A 13,796-nucleotide genomic window follows, 5' to 3' on the forward strand; every position below is an offset into this window, starting at 1 on the left:
AACTGGAAAGCACTTGAATGAAATATGATTTAAAGTCCAAGGTGACCTATGCTGGACTTGAGGAGAAAATTAAAAAATAGAGCTTACGACAAGGATAACCTGAAGGCCCGAGTACTATTGTACCTTCTCAGAATCTTTCTTTGTCCAACGAGTGATACATCCCCTAGCAAGGACAATATGAAGTTGATTTGTTATGAATGCTTGTAAGGTGAATTGAATTGGGCTGAATATGTCCATGTTAGATTGATTGAATAATAATTAGCTTTCAGAAGGGCCGAAGCTAGACATACCTTAAAGGGTGCATAGCAATCTTAGAGGTAAACGAGTTGAAGGATATGTTGGGTTAGAAAACTTGTAAGTATAGTTATTATAAAAATTATAAATTTCATTATAAATGCAGGTTGTATTGTTTAATTTTTGGTATGATTGTGCAAGTGTGCCGGCATTTCAAAGAACCGGAGTGGCACACATATGTGCATGGAGGAATGAAGAAGTAGTTTGAGTGATGGAAAAATTAAAGCTGGAAAGACCGAGCAAGCAAGAAAAGGTAATAAAAATAATTATATAATATTAAGAATATAAAAAAATATATTTGTAATTTAATTTTGAAGGTTATTGGCAAGGATGTAGATGAGGAAGAGGAAGAAGAGAAGGAAATAGGGGGATTATGGTTAGGGTAGTTCAAGTAAATTTGACATTTTGATGTCTGAGTTGGCGGAGCTAAAAAACCATTTTTGATTGTTTGCAAAGACAATCCAGAATTAAGGAGGCAATTGAAAGTTTTAAGGGGGAAATGGGTGGAAAAAGTGATGGAGTGATGAAAGAAGTGGTGGAATTGAGGGGTGAATTTAAGGGGGTGATTGGAGTGGCTGAAAAAAATTGATGAAGGGGAAAGATAAGGGTTGAAATAAAAGATATAAAGAGTTATGTGGAGAAAAATATGATGAATTTAAAAAAGATGAAAAAGAAAAGTTGGATGCAGTGAGGAGGAAGGATGTTAATGTTATGCGGACACCGGAGATTGTAATCGATGCTGAAATGGATTCAGAATGTGCTACACCTAAGAAGAAGAAGAAAAAGGTAAGACGAATAAAAGAAAATTGAATTTGATTTTTTATTATTATGTTGTGAGTAATAATTGTGCCTCAAAATTGTAGGTTGAAAAAGTGAAAATACCAAAAGAATTTGGTTCATTTAAAAGTAGAATGTGTAAATATATATTGAATAGTGGGTTACCATCGAGGTTAGTAATATATATTGCTTTGTGAGTGATATTTAAATATTTAATGACAAAAGATTAATCAAAATTTATTATACAACTATATTGTAATCGAATTGGGAAATCAATACGCCATAGTATCCGACGTTGCAACGTTAAAACCTATGGCATGGGTTACCAATGTGGTAATTAGAAAGTATAAATTGTTAAAACCTAGTGAATATGTTGTAATTGTGTAATTAATTTTGTTAGGTTATTGATTTGGTCAACTGGTTGTTGGTTAACTATTCAAAGAAGATACTGGGAAAGCGGAAGATTGGCTACCTTCCATACAACTTAGCGGTGGGTTAAATTAATAAATGTTGAAAAGTAGTGTTATGGATGGTCAATTAATAATGATTGTTGAGGAAAACACAGAAAATGGCGTTGGAACACAAGGCAAGTGTTGACCATGTTGTGAGCTTTTGGGAGTGTATATTGAGAGATTATTCTAAATTAACAAATTGTGACACAGTAAGATACTATATGATTTGTAAATGATGTTTTGTATTTAAATATTTATAAAGAATTGTTGTATTTTGTTAAATTGGGTGTGACATTTATTGTAAATCCTTATTACAATGAACAATATTTAGACTCATTGGTATCTGTTGGTGTTGAATATGGTTGCTCGTGTTGCAACTATTTATGATAGTCTATTTACAACGACAAAGGAAAAAAAAGAGTGCAAGATGTGAGGAAATCGGTATGTATGAAAGGAAACTATAATTTATAATGCATAATTTGTTTGTAATATAACTTGATTTGTTTTTCACGTAGATGATCTTATTAGATAAATATAATAAAGAAGAGATTTTTGTAAATATATGTGGGCAGCTGAAGGTCCCATTGAAAGATTTCAAATTAGTTGAGCATAAAATGAATACACAATTGAATGTGTATGTAATGTTAGCATAAATTGAACACATAATTTATAATGGTTTCATATTTGATATTTGTGGTATTCAATTTTTTTAACAAATATGATTGCGGCATTTATGTGATGATGCAGATGGAAGGGATCGTTTCTAGAGGGTCAATGAATAATTTGGTAAGTGGAATGAAAAATTACTTTACAGTTAAAATGTTAAAAGTCGTAGATTGAATGATGTGGTTAAAATACTGACAATTTGAATATAGGTTGTTGGAGATTGGGATCGTATGAGAATATTAAACGATCTTATAAGCCATGATCAAAATAAAAAGAGAGATGCATTGACAATGGCTTGCATGAGACACATGGAAAAACATATATGATGAAGTAAGCCAAATTTTGTATGTGAATGAAATTATGTATGTGATGAGCAAAGTTAGCAATAGGTTGTTGTACATGTTTGTTGTACATACCACGAGTTATACTGATACTTACGATATATGTAGATAGAGACTTGCAGTATTCCAAATGTCGTCGTTGTCCTGAGATGTAATAGACATATTCAAATTATAAATAAGCATTGAAAATTAAAGACATCATAGTAAAATAGACATAGTACATTTGCGGATCTTTCGACCATTCCATTCCGTCTTAAAAAAATTAGTTGATGTAAGATGTGTGCTTGTTTCCAAACTGAGTTTGATGTGAGGACATGTAGTTTGTTATGTCCCTCACCGTTGCAAACACATATCACCTAATTTTCTTCTCGACCTTGTTCTTTTTTAATTCTTTTCGCTTTCTCTATTTTCTTTAGGGTCGCAAACATTGTTTACTATATTGCTTTTGTTAACTGAATCTTTCAAACCAAATGAGTATTCAAATTCACCAGTTAGTCTTTTCATCTCATCTCTTGTGGGTTTGAAAGACGCATCTATCTTTGATGCAATGTAGTATAACTGACTTGACGTTGCACGTAGAGAAGCGAACCGTGCCATTTGCATAACTTCTGGGGGTACATTCAAGTAAAAAAAACTTGGTGCACAAGCCTTTGCATCCTTAGTTCACCTACCTAGAATCAATGACTTGGCAAAGACGTGTCATCAAAGTGCTTCAAAACATGAAGTTGATGGCGACATGAAATTCCTATGGTCTCAAATTTTCTACACGAGCATGTTAAGGTTTCCATACCAACATCAAAACTAATTTTAAATCTCTTGTTTTTTTCTTTGTACTTTGTCAAAATATAATTTTGACATTCATCTGATAAGGAATGAATCTGTTCCTGAAGCCGGTACAAGGTCTCTCGTTGAAGTTCTTCTTGGAACAAACGAAATGATTTGCGCGTATAAATTTCAGCAACATGGCTTTATAGGTAAATCAATTTTGTGATCTAGAAGGGCTTTGTATGGGAACTTAAGTAATCCACTTTCAACTCGTTAATACACATTTTACTAATTCATTCTTCAATTACACGAACAACATCTAAATATGTCTTCGTGTTTTTCAGTGCAATCGCGAGTGAAGCATTCATAGACTCGTATCTTTGTGTAGAGTGAATATTTTCAAAGAAATGACCGGTTAGATATGCTTGTGCCCATAAGTGACGAGTATTTACCTTCTCAATTACCCATGGATGCTTTTCGACATTGAATTATGAAACAATTGAATGTCATTGAATATCAAATTCCTCTGTTGTCCATCAGGAAGCCATGCATGTAGAAAATGTTGTTGTAAATTTGCGGTCACCAATGTTAGCTTGTGCATTGCGAGAAAAATGCAAAGAACATAATTTGTTATTAGCAAAAGGGATAATAGATTTGATAGCCCTCTACATTGCCATATCCCCATCGGTGACAACTGAAAGAGGTGATTTATTCATCATGGCTTGTAAAAAATTCTTCAGCATCCACTCAAAAGATTAGGATGTTTCCTCATCGATAATGGCAGTAGCAAACACTATTGTGCTATGGTGATGATTGACACCGACAATAGGCATAATTGATCGACCATACAAATTATCTTTGAACGTTGTGTTGAAAGCAATTACATCACCGAAACACGTGTAATCTAATCTCGATGTAGAATCAGCCCAAATAAGATTATGCAATGCCCCTGATTAATCCACTGAGTATGTCATAAAAAACTCAAGATCATCATATTTCTTATAATCAAAGTAAGCAATTAGTGCATTGACATCCCCATTGAAGATTTCTTTTGCTTTACCTCTTTAAAGTGCATTGTATAGGTCTTTATGTGTAAATCCAACATTCTGATAACCCTCTGCCTGATGCATGAAATAATTTTTTACATGTGATGTCTCAACACTAACATCTTTCAATGATGTTGCCTCATCCACATCATCCTTTCTCACAACTCTATTTGAATGTGTAAATGGTGTCATAACAGTTGTGCACAATGTATAATTATGTTCTTGAAAAAACTTACTTATAACCCATTGATCGTTTGTATTTCTTGTTGTAATCAAGACTTTTGCCTTGGATCTGATTCTTATAACTGGCGTATGAGCACGTTGATGATCAACAATATTGACTTTGGATGACCAAATCCTTTCTTTTGAACAACAAAATTCTTGTGTCTTCACATTCCCTTCCCTATCAAGGTGTATTGTTCCCCGACGTATTCCTTGTAAAAGTCCCAAGCTTCTACTCGCGAAGAGAAGAGTTGACCAACCGATTTTTCAAATTCATTAATAATAAGTAATTCATGGCATTCCTCGCTCGACTTAAAATTGTCTGATGCAGTATGGTCCATAACTAATGGTTCAAAAATACGAAAAAGGTTTGCTTGTTTTAGGAAGTTCAGTGGTCCCGACAAGAGTAGATGTTGAATTTTGATATTAGAATTTGAAGTATAGGTTCATAAAAAACATGCTTCAGTGGTGCTTTCAATTATATTTGGAGGTGATAGTTGAAGGGTGGGTACAACATTTATTTCTTAGGACATATTTAGGTCTGTACAATTAATAAGTACCAAATTCAATAAATTAAACTGGACGTATTGATACCACTAATGTAAATATTGATACTTTGATTATAAGTTTATATACGTTTTCTGTAAGTATGTATACTTGTTGTAATTATATCGATACTTTTATTACGGTATGCTTGTAAGTATCGATACACATTATTAAAGTATTGATTTTTATAATTTCGAAACAATGTATGCAAAGTATGAAAATGTCCAATTCCGATACTTTTTATATAAGTATCCCTACTTTTATTCCAATATGCATTTGAAACAATTTGCACGCAAAAAAGTATCGATACACGTATAATAAGTATCGATACTTATAATTTTGAAACCTATTACTTTAAAGTTATAGGTAAATTTACAATGTAAACGGTTGTAACAACCCAGAAAATTGGAAAAGAAAAAAAAATTATAATTGTGTAAATTGGCGAAATTTGGGGATTTGATTAAAAGTTTTCAAAACTTGTAGGCTATTTTAGAAGTGAAGGAAATTCAAGGACCAAGCCCTGAATTTTTCCAAATAGTGTCGACAGAAACACCTTATATGAATGAATTTCATTTCTGAAATTCAAAAACATTGCTCAAAAATCCTTCCTCTTATGCCCAACTTCTAAAACTGATTCCGACGCCGTCCGACCTCTGATCGTCATTTTGAAACCACCATCGTGTTCATCATCGAGTGATGAATAAACTCCTTAAATCAATTGAAGTGAAACACTGTCAAACGCCGTGAATTTTGATTTAAAGTTTCAACATTTTTTTAGTACCACCGCCGAGAAAATCTTCAATTCATCTCCGATCGTTGCTCCGTTTTCGACACCTCCTGCACCATCGTGTTCCTTGTGTCATTTCGAGTTCGTCGGTGTTCTCTTTGTCTCCGTCGGCGATGGCGCGAAAGAGAGGTTAAGTGGTCAAAGTTTCCAACGTGTTGAAATCAAGCTCTTCACCGTTCAAAATTGTGAACCGAGCTTTGTAAGTGCCTCAAAATCGCTTAAAAAAATTTTGGTAATTTTTTCTGTAATTTGTCCGACGCCGGAAGATGTCCCACATGCCGCCACTGCGCGTGGGGAAGGTTCTGCCGCGGCTTGGATGCTTTAAAACCGGTTTGACCGGTCCGACCCGACCTGACCCGTTGACCCGACCCGGCTCGTTGACCGTCGTTGACCACGGTTGACCAGAACTTTGACCGGCGTTGACCGACCATTAAACGGTCGTTGACTTTTTCCGTGTATACTTATTCTGACGTTTTTCGACGTTCCGAATCCGTTTTTGGGTCCAATTCACCAAATTCGAATCCGAAAGTCTCCAAATCGTCATTCAAACCCGTTGACTTTGACCAAAAATTCAAATTTTCGAAAGGTCATATTTTATGTTTTTCGACGTCCTGAATTTGATTCTGAAGTCCGTTTTGCCAAATTCTGACCCAAAATCCCCAAAACGAGCTTGTTAACCCAAAAATGCTTAGTATTTTAGCATTTTTGAATATTTATTTGAGATATGGTTATGGAATTGATTCAGTAAAATATTTTATGAAGGTACTCGTGTTTCACCTGAGCGAGGATCAGTTAGGTCCAGTGTTGGTCGTTCGTTAGATCAGCCCGAACTGTGTACTATGAGAATTACCCGTAGGTTTTCGTAAATTATTTAAATAAAGGTTAAGATTATTCGTAGTAGGATTCAAATATGGAGTTTTTCGATTCGTAGGATCCAGCGTTGCAGCAGAGCGTGAGTGACGAACCCAATAGTAGGCTTCCCTATTTGATTTTCTCAGACTGTTATAGGTGTGTTTCCTGACAATGTTACAATACTGTTTTAAAATATATATCTGAATACTGTGTATCTGATATCTGATTTACCGCATATTTATGATATGATTTCTTGTTACGATATTTTATACCGATTTCTGAATATTGATTATTTGACATCTGAATTATTGTACATTATTGATTTGATTTTTGATTTGTGTATTTCTTCTTATGGTTTCCAAGCATGAAACATTCTTATGTTTTTAAAGGATTATTCATTGCTTTACTCGAATACATTCATGTTCATTACTGTCATTGGGGGGTATTGTTGGAGGAAGATTATCTGTAGGCTCCTCGGCTGTGTGCTCAGGGCCTTACTGGTTGTGCGGGGTGTATGGTTCTGGGGAACCTACACAAACATATTATGTAAGGATGGGGGTAGTGTTCATGTTTTTGAAAAAAACATGTTGCATAAATCGATTTTATTGAAAGATTTTATCTGTATGTTTATTTTTATATATTGTATGGAGCACACTGGGCTTTTTAGCCCATTATGTAAATTTTACCCTTTTTTAGATAACAACAGACCGTAATCTAGCAGATTTGGCATAAGAGGAAATCAACTACTTTTACTCTTGTATGAACGAATACCTCTACATGTTTTTTAGTTGTATTTGGTGACATGTATTTTGCTATCGTTTTGTATATAACCGTATTATCGATATTTTGTTCTGTATTACCTCTAATGTTTTATAAGTTGTTTTAAATATAAAAAGAATCTCTGAATGAGACATGTGACTGCTTAGGTTTGGGTCTAACGTTCAGACCGGGTCTAGGGGGTTACAACGGTAAAAATCTACCAGTTTAATAATAATAGGCATAAACATAAAGAACCATATTTTTTGTATAGGTATCAATATTTTTAGTCTAGTATACTTCTCAAACTACATGCACGTAGAAAGTATTGATACACTTATCATAAGTATCAATACTTATAATTTCGAAACCTGTTACTTCAAAGTAATAGCTAAATTTATAATGTAAAGCGTAAAAATCTACTGGTTTAATGATAATAGGTGTAAACATAAAGTTTTGATACTTTTTTGTATATGTATCGATACTTTTAGTCCAATATGCTTCTAAAACAACATGCACATAAAAAGTCGATACACGTATCACAAGTATCAATACTTATAATTTTGAAATCTATTACTTTAAAGTAATATGTAAAATTACAATGTAAACGGTAAAAATCTACCGATTTAATGATAATAGGTGTAAACATAAAGCTTCAATATTTTTGTATAGGTATCGATACTTTTGATCTAAACAACACCGATACTTTTAACACGATTACCAACATTAAACCAATTAACTGGTTTGGTTAACAATATTTTACCGTTTACATTACTATAAACCTATAAACAAACTGGTAATGCATTTTTTTCGTCTTCATTATTTAAGAAAAAAAAGAATCGATCCTTCATACTTGTAATCAAAAACCCTAAACCCAAAAGGAAAAAGAGAACTCTTCCACTCCGATGAATACTTTCGTTCAGAAATATTGCACCATTCAAGCTTCCTAAAATATCCTTTGCACTGGAAACATTTCTTACAACTATCACGATAAAATTTGCAGGTAAATTTATTCAGATTTTGTCCTAAATTAGAGTTTTAGTGATTTAGGGAATCAATTGGTTTTTCATTAATCGTTTTGTGTTCCATGTAATGTCCGAGACACAATTCTTCTCAACCAAGGTCATCTTCTCAACTAAGGTCTTCTTCTCAAATAAGAAATTCTGACCAAATCAGGTCGTTTGATACAAACAACTTTAGAACTGATGAAGAGAAAGAAAAATTTTATTGGCATTTCAAAGCAAGAAAGATTTGTCCTGAACGTGTTATTGACATGGAACCAAAATATTTCCCAAACCTTGTTTGAGTGTTCTAAAATAATGCCTCATTCCACCATGAGTCTAATAGGAACAATATCATCGGAATAAATACTCATGTAATGGGGAAGGATATATATATATATATCTCTGGAATCTATTGCTGCGGGTACATGTGTCGAGAATAAAGGGGATTCCAATGAAACTGATTTAGATCCTACAATTAAACGTGTGGATAGAAATAGCCACATTCACCTAGATGTGGAGACCAGAGTGTTTCAAAAAATGCTCACTTGGTTTATTCGGCCTTTCGGTGGAAAATTTTCTGTAATTCGAGATATCAATTATTGGTGGTTAGCAAAGTATAGCTCAAAAACCGCTCCAAACATTGCACAATTAATATTCCACACACTTCTTAATTTAGTTAGAAATGGTGAATCTATTACAAATTCTCTACCATATGGATGTGTCATTACCCATCTGTTGAAGAAGAATAAAGTGGATTTTTTGCTTGACTACCCTGTTCAATTATCCTGGAAGATTGATATGTTATCCATGAATAAAGCTGAATACGAATTTATTGAAAATGTTGGTTCGGGTAAAAAATATGGCATTGGAGTAGAACAAGAAAAAGAGCAATTGGACCCCATTGACAATGATGACCACCAACTGATGGAAGATGCTAGAGTTGAAGAGGATATTACAATGAAGTCAGTGATGAAATACATGGTTAATTTTTGGGAGCATTTTGATTCTCGTATGAGGCACATTAATGACCAACTCGGGGAAATACGAGTCGATATTTTATCATTGCGTGATGAAGTCTCCAACTTGCGTAACGAATTCCGTCAACGGCATCATACGAGTTAGTTAATTCATTATTTATGTTCTAAATATTTACATGTTGTAAAATGTATTTGCTTTTCTTATAACAGCGATGAACAACCAAGTGCCTAAATGAAGAGGATGACATTATAGATGATGATGATGATGATGAAGATCTAAATAAATATATGGTGTCTGCAACACCACTGACAATAAAACTTGTCATTTTTATGTCAATGGAGTCCTACCTACTTTTAAAAAAATTCCACAGGTTTTAAATTTGTTCATTTCGATACATTACTTTAACATATAAACGTACAATTTTAATGTCATTTTGTTCATGTTGTAGATGTTATACTGAGACCAAGTGTATATGAATTTCTTAATTTTTGTTTAGAAAATTTTATTGTTGCCATTTGGTCTTCCAAGTTGAGGTAAACACTGTTAAGTAATTGAATTACTATAGATAAATGGATAATTTACAATTGGATGTTATTCTTAGAAATTGTTAACAATCTCAGGCATAACATTGATCGTGCACTTCACAAACTACCTTTATTGTGTGACCACTTTATATTCATTTGGGTAAGATGCATGTCATTTTGCGTAGCTTACTTTTATTTGTTTATGATTCCTATAAATTTAAGTTTTACTGTTTGTATAAACAAGATTAAGAAAAGTGCAAAAAAAGATATTGTTACCTAATGTAAAGATCTACAAGATGTTTGGAATACGTTTCCTTAATACAACCCGGAAAATACACTGTTAGTGGATGATTCAGCCGAAAAATGATTTATAATCCAGTAAGTTACATGTTTGCCATATGTTCTTTCCGTTCAGCTATATGTTCATACATTGGTTGATTTACAATTTATGTATTTATATAGCAATACAATTACATATGTCCACATCCTTTTAACGCTTCATCTTGGAACGACAATGCTTTAGGTATTTCACAAATTTATGCCTACTTATACGAAATTGGTTTCTTATTACATTATTGAACATGTTTTGTTTGCTAATTTATATTATTTATATATATCCTCAGCAAAAGGCATAAACATACGCGAGTATTTGAATGTTCCGGACTTTGTCAGAAATAACTATTTTTCTTCGGTTTATTTTCTTTGTGGGTAGACTATTAGAACATTATTATGTATAACATTGTTTTTATGTTTCGTTTACTTATATTGTGTGTATATTTTCTATCCATACACATAATACACTATTTTTAATTTAAATGTACTCAAACATATAAACAAAACTGTGTATTTTTAATATTCCATAATACAACATATGACTTACACAATAAAGATTCTATTTTGATGGGGCACTATAAAGAATCCAATCTGACTATCTCGTATCATTTTCCATGTGAGTGCTTTATTTCTGTGAAGCAACTCAGTTTTGAATTGAACCAATATTGTTTTCCCTGCTTTTTGGCTGATAACACATGTTACTTGAACAATATGAAACAATTATACAATTTTCAATTTCAATTTTAATTTTGAATTTGAATTTCAATTTGAGCTCCACTATAAATATGAGCTTTGTCAACCTTTGTTCCCTTCAAACAATAACATGCTCAACAGTCTCTCCTTATTAACTTAGAAAATTTATGTTATCATTGATTAATCCTAATTTTCATTGTTTTTCCTACATGAAACACGAGGGAAATCCGACCATCATAATTTTGAGGCACAAGCTAGACGATTGGATGTGTGAAGAATGTCTTTCGGATAAGATCCATTTCATCCAGCTCATGAAGATAGGATAACTATAAACCAAAACCGTCAAATAGAAACATACCTGATGTAGAATCAGATGCAAATTTAAAATCACGACGGTGATGCATCTGGTTCTCAAACAGTTAAAGCTTCAGAAATGTTTTGGACTTATGATTTGGGTGGTATACGAGAAATGCAACAAAGGGCAACCAAAATCATGAAAATTGAGGGGTACAATTTGTAATAATAATAAAAATAATTGAAGGATACACATGTATAAAGTATCAATACTTAGCTAAATTAACAATGTAAACGGTAAAAGTCTACCAGTGTAATGAAAATAGGCGTAAATGACAAGTATCGCCACTTGTCATTTACGACTATTTTTATTATATCGGAATACTTTTATCCGTTTACATTGTTAATTTACCTATTAGTTTAAAGTAATAGGTTTCGAAATTCCAAGTACTCATACTTGTTATTTACGTGGGTATCTTCTATTCTTTAATATTATTAAAAGATGTACCGTTCAATTCTGAGAATTTTGGTTGCATTTGGTTGTATTTCCCGTGTAGCACCCAAATCATAAGTCCGATATGCTTATGATGCTTTATATGTTTGAGAACCAGATATATCACCTTCGAGATTTTAAATATGCATCTGCTATGTTTCTCTTAGATGGTTTTGATTTAAGGTTATCTTATCTTCATGAGCTGGATGAAATGGATTTGATCCAGAAAACATTCTTCACTTATCCAATCTTCTAGCTTGTGCCTCAAAATTACGGTGGTCAGGATTTCCCTCGCATTTTATGTTGGTTGATTGCTCTGAATATATCAAAATATTTGATCTCCGAAGCGTTGTTGGTTGATTGGTCAGGATTTTCTGAAGATTTGTTGGTTGATTGCTCTATATCATTTGATAGAAGATGAATGAGTTATTAGAATATTGTACACCTACTCCAAGTATCAACAATATTAATTTTGAAACATTAATTGCATAGTTTCTATATCCATACTTATGTTTTTGTATCGATACCCATACTACAAGTATCTTTATTTTATATTTAAGGATTGTTGAAATATCAATACTAGTTATTAAAGTATTGTACACATACTCCAAATTTCTCTATTATTGTAAAACAATATTCGTGCAAATGTATCAATACATGTTATTAAAGTATCGATTTTTTTAATTTCAACAACAAAGTTTCGATATTTAGAATTTTGAAACGTATTACTTTAAATTAATATGTAAATTTACAATGTAAACAGTAACAAATCTATTGGTTTAATGATAATAGGCGTAAACATAACTTATTGATATTTATTATTCCAATATGCTTATCAAACAATTTGAACGCACAAAGTATCAATACATTCATAACACGTATCGATACTTATAATTTTGAAACCTATTTCTTTAAAGTAATAGGTAAATTTACAATGTAAACGGTAAAAATCTACATGTTTAATGATAATAGGCGTAAACATAAAGTATCGATACTTTTATTTCAGTATGTACCTCAAACAATTTTCACGCAAAAAAGTATCGATATAGATGTATAAAGTATCGATACGCAGAATTTCGAAACGGATTACTTTAAAGTTATAGATAAATTTACAATATAAACGGTAAAAGTCTATCGCTTTAATGATAATAGGCGTAAACATCAAGTAGCAATATGTTTTGTATAGGTATCGATACTTTTAGTCCATTATGCTTTTCAATAATTTGCACGCACAAAGTATTGATACACTTGTATAAAGTATCGATACGTGAAATTTTGAAACCTATTACTTTAAAGTTATAGGTGAATTTACAATATAAACGGTAAAAGTCTACCAGTATATTGATAATAGGCGTAAATGCAAGTATTGATATTGTCTATATAGGTATTGATAATTTTATACAGGTAACGAATTTGACAAAACCGATTGGAAATTGATAAAACCGGTTAAAATTTGACAAAATCAATTGAAATTTGATAAAACCAGTTAAAATTTGACAAAGTATCGATATTGTAAGAATTTAAAGGAAACGAAAAAAAAGGAAAATGTCTCAAAAGTATCGATACCTTACATATGTATCGATACATAACAATATAACATGTTTAAGTATCGGCACTTTATGAAATGGTCTCAAAAGTATCGATACCTTACATTTGATAAAACCGGTTTCAATTTGACAAAACCGGTAAAAAGATACAGAAATGGTTGACATTTGTATCGATACTTTAATAAGCATATGCATCAAAGTATCGGCACTTTATGAATTTTAAAAAATTGTAATAATAGCGCTCATAAAGTATCGATACCTTATACACATGTATCGATACATGACAATATAACATGTTGAAATTTGACAAAACCGGTTTCAATATGACAATATGACATGTTGACGGTATCGATACTATTAAAAGCATATGTATCATAGTATCAGTACTTTAAGAATTGAAAAGAATTGAAAAAACTAAAACGTCTC

This window comes from Hibiscus syriacus, unplaced genomic scaffold (genome assembly GCF_006381635.1).
Source record: "Hibiscus syriacus cultivar Baekdansim isolate YM2019G1 unplaced genomic scaffold, ASM638163v2 tig00112490_pilon, whole genome shotgun sequence".
NCBI classification, from domain to species: Eukaryota; Viridiplantae; Streptophyta; class Magnoliopsida; order Malvales; family Malvaceae; genus Hibiscus; species Hibiscus syriacus.